Source organism: Octopus bimaculoides, chromosome 10 (genome assembly GCF_046866305.1).
Source record: "Octopus bimaculoides isolate indiv1 chromosome 10, ASM4686630v1, whole genome shotgun sequence".
In the NCBI taxonomy this organism is placed as follows: domain Eukaryota; kingdom Metazoa; phylum Mollusca; class Cephalopoda; order Octopoda; family Octopodidae; genus Octopus; species Octopus bimaculoides.
Window position 1 is genome coordinate 18,272,946 of NC_142937.1, and position 10,000 is coordinate 18,282,945.

The following is a 10,000-nucleotide window of genomic DNA, read 5'->3' on the forward strand; positions in this document are numbered from 1 at the left end:
TTGTTGTTGCCATGGCAGCAGTTATTGCTGTAGCTGTTGTCATATCCAGGTCGGCTTTCAACTCATGTCCACAACATCCCCATTTTAGAAACAGTATATCTGGGACTTCAGTATTCTAAGCGTCATTATAAAGGCGACTGTGGCTGTTATTTGTCGGTAAATAGATTGTTATTTCTAGCTGCAGGTCAAACGACCCTATTCGATTGTTATAGATTCAGGTCGGGTTCGAACTACCAGAGCTATAAAAGCGTTCCAGCCGTTACCACCTTGTCTTTTAATTAGGAATGCAAATGATCTTAATTGAAGGGAATTGGAGTACTATTTCTAGCAAATCAAGCGACTGTGTGAACGATTTCTTACTTGTCCAAACGGGAACTAGTCATATACTGTGGTGGTAAAAGAGAAAGAGACTTAATCCAGACTAGTAGAACTATCCGATTATTGGTGAGAAGTGAGCGTAAAAAGTGCGGCAGGAAGGAAGAGGCTAGTTTGAGATTATGTGAGACTTGACAGAAGTAGAAATTACATAGAGAACCATTCAGAATGCTTTATAATGATATCATGATATATATATATATATATATATATATATATATATATATATATATATATATATATATATATATATATATATATATATATATATATATATATATATATATATATATATATATATATATATATATATATATATATATATATATATATATATATATATATATATATATATATATATATATATATATATATATATATATATATATATATATATATATATATATATATATATATATATATATATGTATATATATATATATATATATATAATTAAGAAAGAGAGAAACAAATTTCGACTGAAGAGACTACCAGAAAGGTCCAACAGTCAGGAAGGCGTGCCAGTAGGGGTTGTGGATCGCCTACATGTCGAGACTATGAAGTCCTGATTATCCACTGCAGCAGTTCCTGTCTTCAGCCGTAACGATTTTCTGTGCCATGGGTCAAGTTTCCTTCTGCTGAGACAGTGGGATTGTCGCTGTGTAACGGCAGTCCCACTTAAAGTAACTTCACGTACAGGTGTCTCACCTTTCCAACTGTACTAATGACTGTCATTGTGACAACTGTGGGCGCCTGTGTGCTTCCAGCTCTTGACTGCGGAGTTACATCTGCTCTTATTGCTGAGAACATAGACTTTGTCATTGTCGGACACCGACAGACTACCAACTAAATACGCTGTATTGCGCAGTGTATAATGCAGACACATGTATCAGGCGCACTGTTAATTAGAAGAGAAAGTTTTCTGCGAAAACTAGAATCCCAAAATATTAAAGCTAGACGTATGAAATCATTTATCTCCTCTTGACAGGAACAATGTCACCACAAATTAGGAAAACGTGTTTATATGTATGTGTACTTATATATATATATATATATATATATATATATATATATATATATATATATATATATATATATATATATATATATATATATGTATATATGTATGTATGTATGTATGCATATGTATGTATGTATGTATGTATGTATGTATGTATATATATATATATATATATACACACATATGTATATGCATGTATATATACAAGTTTTTGCACAATTTCATCAATCAAATTCGATTCACTGGTCAAAGAGTCAATACAATGCCACAGCAGAAGACACTGTTTCCAACTGCCACTCTGTAGGATCGAACTATGATCGTAGTATTGTATGACAAACATACCTCTTATTTCTCTTGCTCACTTTCTCCTGCACCATATATATATATATATATATATATATATATATATATATATATATATGTGTGTGTGTATTTTATTCTTTTACTTGTTTCAGTCATTTGACTGCGGCCATGCTGGAGTACCGCCTTTAATCGAACAAATCGACTTTTTATTCTTTGCAAGCCTAGTACTTATTCTATCAGTCTTTTGCCGAACCGCTAAGTTACGGTTGTCAAGCGATGGTTGAGGGGGGGGGGAACACTGACACACAAATGCACACACACACACACACACACACACACACACACACACACACACACACACACACACACACACACACACACACACACACACACGATGGGCCTCTTTCAGTTTCCGTCTACCAAATCCACTCACAAGGCTTTGGTCGGCCCCGAGACTATAATAGAAGACACTTGGCCAAGGTGTCACGCAGTGGGACTGAACCCGAATCATATGGTTGGGAAGCAAGGTACTTACCACACAGTCACTCCTGGTCTTATATATATATATATATATATATATATATATATATATATATATATATATATATATATATATATATATATGTATGAGAGAAAGTAAAACAGATTACGTGAGCGAGGAGATTGAAAGATGCAATGTGTGCATGCGTGTGCATGTTTGTGTGTGTCATTTATCTATGTATATGATGAATATGTCTGGATATTATGTTTGGATATTATGTTTCAGCGTGATGTTTGCACATAGTTGCATGTATGTATATATGTTTGTTATGTATATTTGTATGTAGTATGCATGTATGAATGTATGTGTGTATGTATTATGTATGTAGTATGTGGATACAGACGTGTGTGTGTGCGTGTATATATATATATATATATATATATATATATATATATATATATATATATATATATATATATATATATGTTTGTATGTATACATACACATATATATAGCTGGCAGACACAATCACACGTACTCATTTTCATTTGATATCTTTGTACACACAACCGCAAACATTCGTATGGATGCTGTTACGTATGTCTACGTAAGCTCAATCGCACACACACACACACACACACACACACACACACACACACACACACACACACACACACACACACACACACACACACATATGCACGCACGCACGCATGCACACGCACACACGCACATACACAATACACACACAATCATACACATATATACACTGCCTGTCTGTCTGTACCTCACGCACACATGTTAGTGAAGAAAGCGCTAATTAAGTTTGTATGTGGAAAAGCTTTTGAGATTTTTGAACGTATATGTCGTATGTAATATGTATGTGTGTTGGGGAGAGAAAGATGAAATGTCAGAAAAAATTGATACACCTCTCGTGTATTAGGTTTAGGGATGAAGCGAAGAAACGGAGGAGGTGAAAAAATTATATCAAGGAGGAAACATGAAAGGTAAAACGAGAGAAAATTGAAGAAGTCTAATATTGATATATTATATGAAGCATCACCATGCATGCTAACTTATACATTAAATATGAAAAATCGATGTGTAACTGTCCAGTATACAAACGCACATACATACATGCATACATACATACATAATACATACATACACACATACACACTTACACACAGACACACACACACGCATACACACATATGTATGCGTAAATATCGGACAAAGAGAATGAATGTTCAACACAGCATTGGTAGATAAAGTTTCTCTATTTCTGCCTAAAGGCTACCATTAGTTTTATGTTAAGGAAGTATTCAACAATTTTCAAGCCTATCACACGGAACATCGGTTTCAGACATTAGACTGAATGATCGGCCATAGTACTTATTTTTTTAAAGTATGGTACTTATTCTATTGGTCTCTTATGCCGAACCGCTAAGTTACGGAACGTAAACACACTAACACTGGATGTCAAGTGGTGGTGCGGGACACACACATACATATGTATATTCATATATATATGTATGTACATACACACATATGCATATTCATATATATATAATATATATATATATATATATATATATATATATATATATATATATATATATATATATATATATATATATATATATGTATGTACACACACACACACACATTTCTAAATTGACTCAAATCAAAACTGTGTGAAGGTAAGACGATGAACGCAGAGTACTGTGTAAATCGAGGGACAACGTACACACACACACACACACACACATATACACAATGTATATACGCATAAACACATATTTGCTTGAGGAAGATGTGACCATACCTAAGTATGTGTGTGTGTGTGTGTGAACACACAGACTCAGACATACATACACACATACAAATATATACGTGCATACACACACATACTTATACACTCATACACACACACATATATATATATACATGCACACACACGTGTGAGTGTGTGTGTGTGTATAAGGGGTACCGAATAGTAATGCCATATTTTCAAGCAAATAATCTGACATTAGATCACAAATTGTTTACAAGCCAATAAAAGGTGTCCTTGCAATCAACTAAACAGTATAGAGTTAATGACCAACCATTAATGTGGCTGCACGCTGTGTGTATATGCTCTAGCTGATAGCTAGACAAAAACTTTCGTGTACTACATTTATGAAATTGCATGTTTGATGAGTTTCGTAAGGTTAACAACGCAACATATGCAAAGGAAAACACACGTACTGTATATCTTGATGACGTGAATATTTGGAATGCCAAAGATAGTTTAACAAATTAAAAAATAGTGATTTCGGTCTTTTAGATGGATATCAGTCAGGAAGACCAATTGTTCTCAATAATCATGCAGTTAAAGGAGCAATTGTAGGCAATCCTATCCCTGAGGTTTAATAAACCACAAAAGTAATCGCTATCACCAAATGAAAATTCAGCTGCAACACTCCAAACAGATCCGCATCCGAAAATTTTTGCTGTGCGTTTCGTGGAATACAGTAGATATTGTTCCCCTCGATTTATTGAAACAAAAGAAAAAATATATCACCGCAGAACCTAATTGTCCACAACTTGAACGCGTCAAGCAAGTTTTACTCAAAAAACAAAACAAAACAAAACAAAAAAAATGAACAAAAATATAGCTGTTATCAACAGAAAGGGGTCATCTTGCAACATAATGGTTTCAAAGTTTGAAACAAAGCCAACAATCTTAGGGGAGGGGCAAGTCGGTTACATCGACTCCAGTATTCAACTGCTATTTATTTTATCGATCTCAAAGGGATGAAAAGCAAAGTCGACGTCGGCAGAATTTGAACTCAGAACGTCAAGACGGACGAAATGTCGCTAAGTGTTTTGTCTGGTGTGCTGCCTGCTCGCCGCCTTACCCTGCAACATTATAATGCAACTGTATATTCACCGAAGATAACCAAGAAAACATAATTAATCTGACTGAGAAGCTCTGCTTCACTCTCCCTACTTACCAGGCTTACCAGACCCAACACCATCAGATTTTCACTTATTGGGATTTCTTGAACACCTTACCAATGGAAAATCATTCAAAGGCAGGGATGATGTTGAAACAGTACTCCAAACATTTCTATATCCTAAAGAATCTGATTTGTATTTTTGTCCGAGTAATCAGAAAATTGGTTTTAAAGAGGGAAGATTTTATTTTTAACGCTGGCGATTATATTTCCAGTGAGTAAATATATTTCCAATATGTTTTATGTTGCTTTGAACTCATTATATGATATTGGACATTACTTTCCGGTAATCATTATATATATATATATATATATGTTAGGGACGACCGTGCGAACTCATAAAAGGAGAAATGGTGACGAATGGAAAAAACAGGACTCCTTTTATTTAAACGCGTCACACGGTCGAACATACAAATATATATATCAATGGATGATATACATGATATGTTATACGACGATAACATAGATGACCAGCAATGAAAGACCACAACCGTATAAGATGAATAACAGATATATTTATTGTAGCGTTAAAGATGTATGTCTGTGTGAGAGTGTGAATGCGACATATAAGAACATAATCAAAGACAGGCCGTCATACAAAGAAAAGTGTGTATGTGAGTGATACATGTGTGTATGAGTGTTTACAGCAGATAGAAAGAGACTCAATAACACGTGAGCAATTATACCAGATCGTTAGTACACTATAGGAAAAGTTCTGTATGTGAAAGTGAGTAGAGGCTGAGTGTGGCAGTGCTGATCACTAGTTGTGATGTCGTGGCATCGATGCCGGGCCGTGATTCTTGTTATACAGATGTTCATCGCTGGCTGAGAATTTCTTGTCTGTTTAAGAACTCTTGTCTGTTTATTTACCGTGGTGAAGCTGAGTCACCTAACAGAATCGAAGAGAGAGATGTGCCGCGGAGGTTTGGTTTGGTGTACATAGTAAATCGTGTTGACGCTGGTAGCGTAGAGGCTGCTTGGTAGGTGCTGGTTAGTAGTCGTAGAATCGTGTTGGTCATGATGATGATGCTGGATAGTAGTAGTAGACTCTTGTTGCTGATGTGGCGACGTCGGAGGTCATCGTGGCTGGACGAAGCTGCTGAATTGGTCGCTGGAACTGCTGCTGCTGTCGTGTGGTACACGGAACAGTTCTCAAAGAGAAACTGGACCGAGACAAATTTGTGGGGTATGAGTTGATCTATATATAGCGTTAAGAGGGCTCCAAATGCCTTTAGAATTTTACTCTATCACGTGACCTTATTAGGGGCCGTGATTGGTCAGTTTGCGTTCTGGCGGGAACGGTTCGAAGAAGTTGCCGATTCGAATAATGATCAGTCACGTGATGGACAAGGAATGGGTTCTCTACTACGCTCGCATTTATTTATATTTAAATGAGAAGATTGTATGTAATGGCGATAGTAGTTTGTATCTAATGGCGGGAGGTAGTTTCACTACATATATATATATGTGTGTATGTATGTATGTATATTTGTATACACAAACACAAACATATGTAAATGTATATATATATATATTTATATATAGGCATACATACATTCAGGCACACACACACACACACACACACACACACACACACACATACACGTATATTCAGTTGCGCAAGCACAGTACACACACAGACCCACACATTATATAATTCCACAATCCTTCCAAAACTGTTCCGGTTTCAGAGTGGTTGGCACGTGTGGTTGTAATACGCACGACGTCATATATGATGTGTTATCAGCCTTTTAGTCTCAGCCCAAACATAGCTCTGACTAGAGATGAATGAAAATGAATATTAGCAATCGATTAAATATAATTGTTTTCCCACCGCATATAATTCTACTTTAGCTTTTAATGCTTCATATGTTAATTGTTCTGACACCCACTAATACTATCTTATGATGAGGATTTCATTTAGCCAATGAATATGATATCTTGGCCATAGAAATCTTGTGTAGGATCTGTTGCTATTGTTGGTGTTGTTGTTATAGTTACTGTTGTAGTTTAGCCTCAGGTCAGCGTCTATCGAACTCGCCTTCCATCAAAAGGCTACCAACTGTTGCTACTCTCCCAGTTTTTAAAATTATATCCAAGTCTGCTCTATGCAATGTTGTCCTTTAGTTTATTTTAAGAACATATTGAGATTGCAGGAGGTTTGGCTGCTATTTTTGGCCATTGCTGCCATGTCTTTTTATGTATATAAAACTATTCAATTCAAGGAGTCCTTTATTTTATTTTAAGGTTACGGGAGATTTGGTTGCAATTTCTGCGACCTGGTCAGTGACACAGTTCCACAGCGGAACTGTGTCAGGTACCAAGTCACAGACAGTGTGACTTAGTTGCACAAATGACAATTTTGACTCCAAATAATGTGTTTTGAATGGCTAAAATGTCTCTTTCATGCTGTAATTGCTTTAGTAAAAGATAGATATACAATTTTATTGTTTCATCGATGTCATTGCTTAACGAGTGGATCTGTTATCAAAAGTATTCTATCCCACTTTTTAGAGGCATTTAACACTATTTTATTGAATATGTCATTTCCTTTATGTTTTAAAGATGTGACTTGAGGGAAATGTAGCTGTTCTAGCAGACCATGCATACACGAAGAGCAATTTAAAAAAAATCATTTTTGCGATTCTCGACCGTCTAAGACAGTGGCTATCAACTGGGGTTCATATGACCCTTGGGGGTCCACATAAGATTTTGTTGTTAAAATTTATGTGCGATAAATTGGTTAGGCTTCTGTATTATACAAAAAATATTTTAACTAATTTTTATTCAATTCTTTATAACGTTTAATTATAAAAATATAAGATTAAAAAAAATTGAATGGCTGTGAGGGTCCATCAAAGGAGTCCACAGGAAAAAAGTGGTTGAGAACTACTGGTTTAAGAGATTAACATATCTACTCATTCTTAATACCTTCTGGTAGATTCGAACGTGGATAGCTGATCGCTGTTGTTTTTCATCAGAGAACGCCTCCTCCTTTTAAACAATAAGTGTTCATAACACTAAGCCTCGCCTTCTGTCTTGCTGGTAAGGAATGATGACGGTAATTCTCAGTCACTATACGCACTGAATCTTTAAAACTTCCTTCATAAGATTTGCCATGTAACTAGTTAAAAGAAATCAATAAATTTTATTTTTTAATAACGCTATAAACCGCTTTTAACATTTTATTAATGTGCCAAAATAGTTTCGAAAAGTAATTAAATGTCATTAACCATAAAAACAACAGTAATAATTAAAATAAAATTGATTAATAATTAAAATAATTAACTCAAAAAAATACAAAACACGATAACAAAACTTAAAAAGGAAAAACCCAGAATGTACAGTTGAAAGAGGCCATTTACACTTAAAAAGAATTTAATTGATTACGTAAATATACTTTCACTTCTTTGCGGGGGCTGGGATCGATCTCTCAAAACTCTGGGGTGTAGCATATGGCTGAGACGACAATAAATTATCATACTTCAGGTTAATCTTCCTCTACTTATACTGACACAAGCCCGGGTACATGGTGGTATGACATTTCAAGAATCTACAAGAAGCCTCTACGTGATTACTCGATTTGTTAGATATAGCAACTAAATCTTCAGCAAATCACACTCTAACTTCTTTAAAAGGTGAGACTGGGTAAAGCGGTGTTCATGGCGGGAATATCTTTGATGATGGTTCTTCAGGCAAAATCGAACCCACATATTAACGCTTACACGTCGCTTAAAATTTTCGCTTCAAATCGGAGAATATATATTTTATGATATATTATTATACGGTTATTATTATACTATGAGTCTTCTATAGTAGCTTTATACACACACACACACACACACACACACACATACACACACACACACACACACACACACACACACACACACACACACACACACACACACACACACACACACACACACACAACAGCAAGAAATAATATTTGTCTCTTTTTATAGAAACAAAAGGGTTTATAGGACTGCAAAAAGAAGTGCTCAAATGTAAATGAGACAAAAATAAATAAATAAACATTGATCATAGAACAAACCTTTTTGATAGGCCGTTATATTTGTATTTTATTCACATATATATTTTTATCTTCTGCGTTTTTATGTATATGTATATTTTTTTTATATAATGGTGATATTTATATATGTTTAATTGTTTGAGGTATGATGTATATTAAGTCGTTGACTCGAATTTAGTATTTGTTCTATGACCAATGTGTGTGTGTGTGTGTGTGTGTGTGTGTGTGTGTGTGTGTGTGTGTGTGTATATATATATATGCAGAGAGAGAAAGAGAGAGAGAGAGAGAGAGAGAGAGTGTGTGTGTGTGTGTGTGTGTGTATGTGAGATGGGGATGGGGTACGTCTGTGTCTGTGTTTGTCCCTGCTACCACTCGAGAGATTGAGTACCAGGCTTAAATGTATGTACTGGCAACGATCTGTTTGATTTAAACTCTTCAAGGTGATTCACCAGCATGGCTGCAGTCCAATGACTGGGACAATTTCAAAAAATAATATATATATATATATATATATATTTGTATCTCTAGGTTGTCCTTATTCCTGCTGTTGTTTAGCCACAGACCAATCTTGACAGAGCAGACTTATTATCAAATGCGTTTCAGCCACGACCATACGCCACGTTTATCATACATAGTGGTTTATAACTATATTAAGAAGGATAGTCTTCCCTGTTGTGAGGTTGTTCTCTTTTAACCCTAGGTAAATGTCAACTCAGAACAAGCAAATCTATGATCTAAGACATTCCAAGCGTGATCCTACAATTTTATTTTCCATCCACGGTATA

At 35.2% G+C, this 10,000-nt stretch overlaps 1 long non-coding RNA gene across 2 annotated transcripts in view; it reads right to left on the reverse strand.

Annotated features, from left to right (window-relative positions):
* LOC128248879 (uncharacterized) overlaps nucleotides 1–10,000 on the reverse strand; it is a 113,466-nt gene that overhangs the window by 9,426 nt on the left and 94,040 nt on the right. The window lies entirely within an intron of this gene.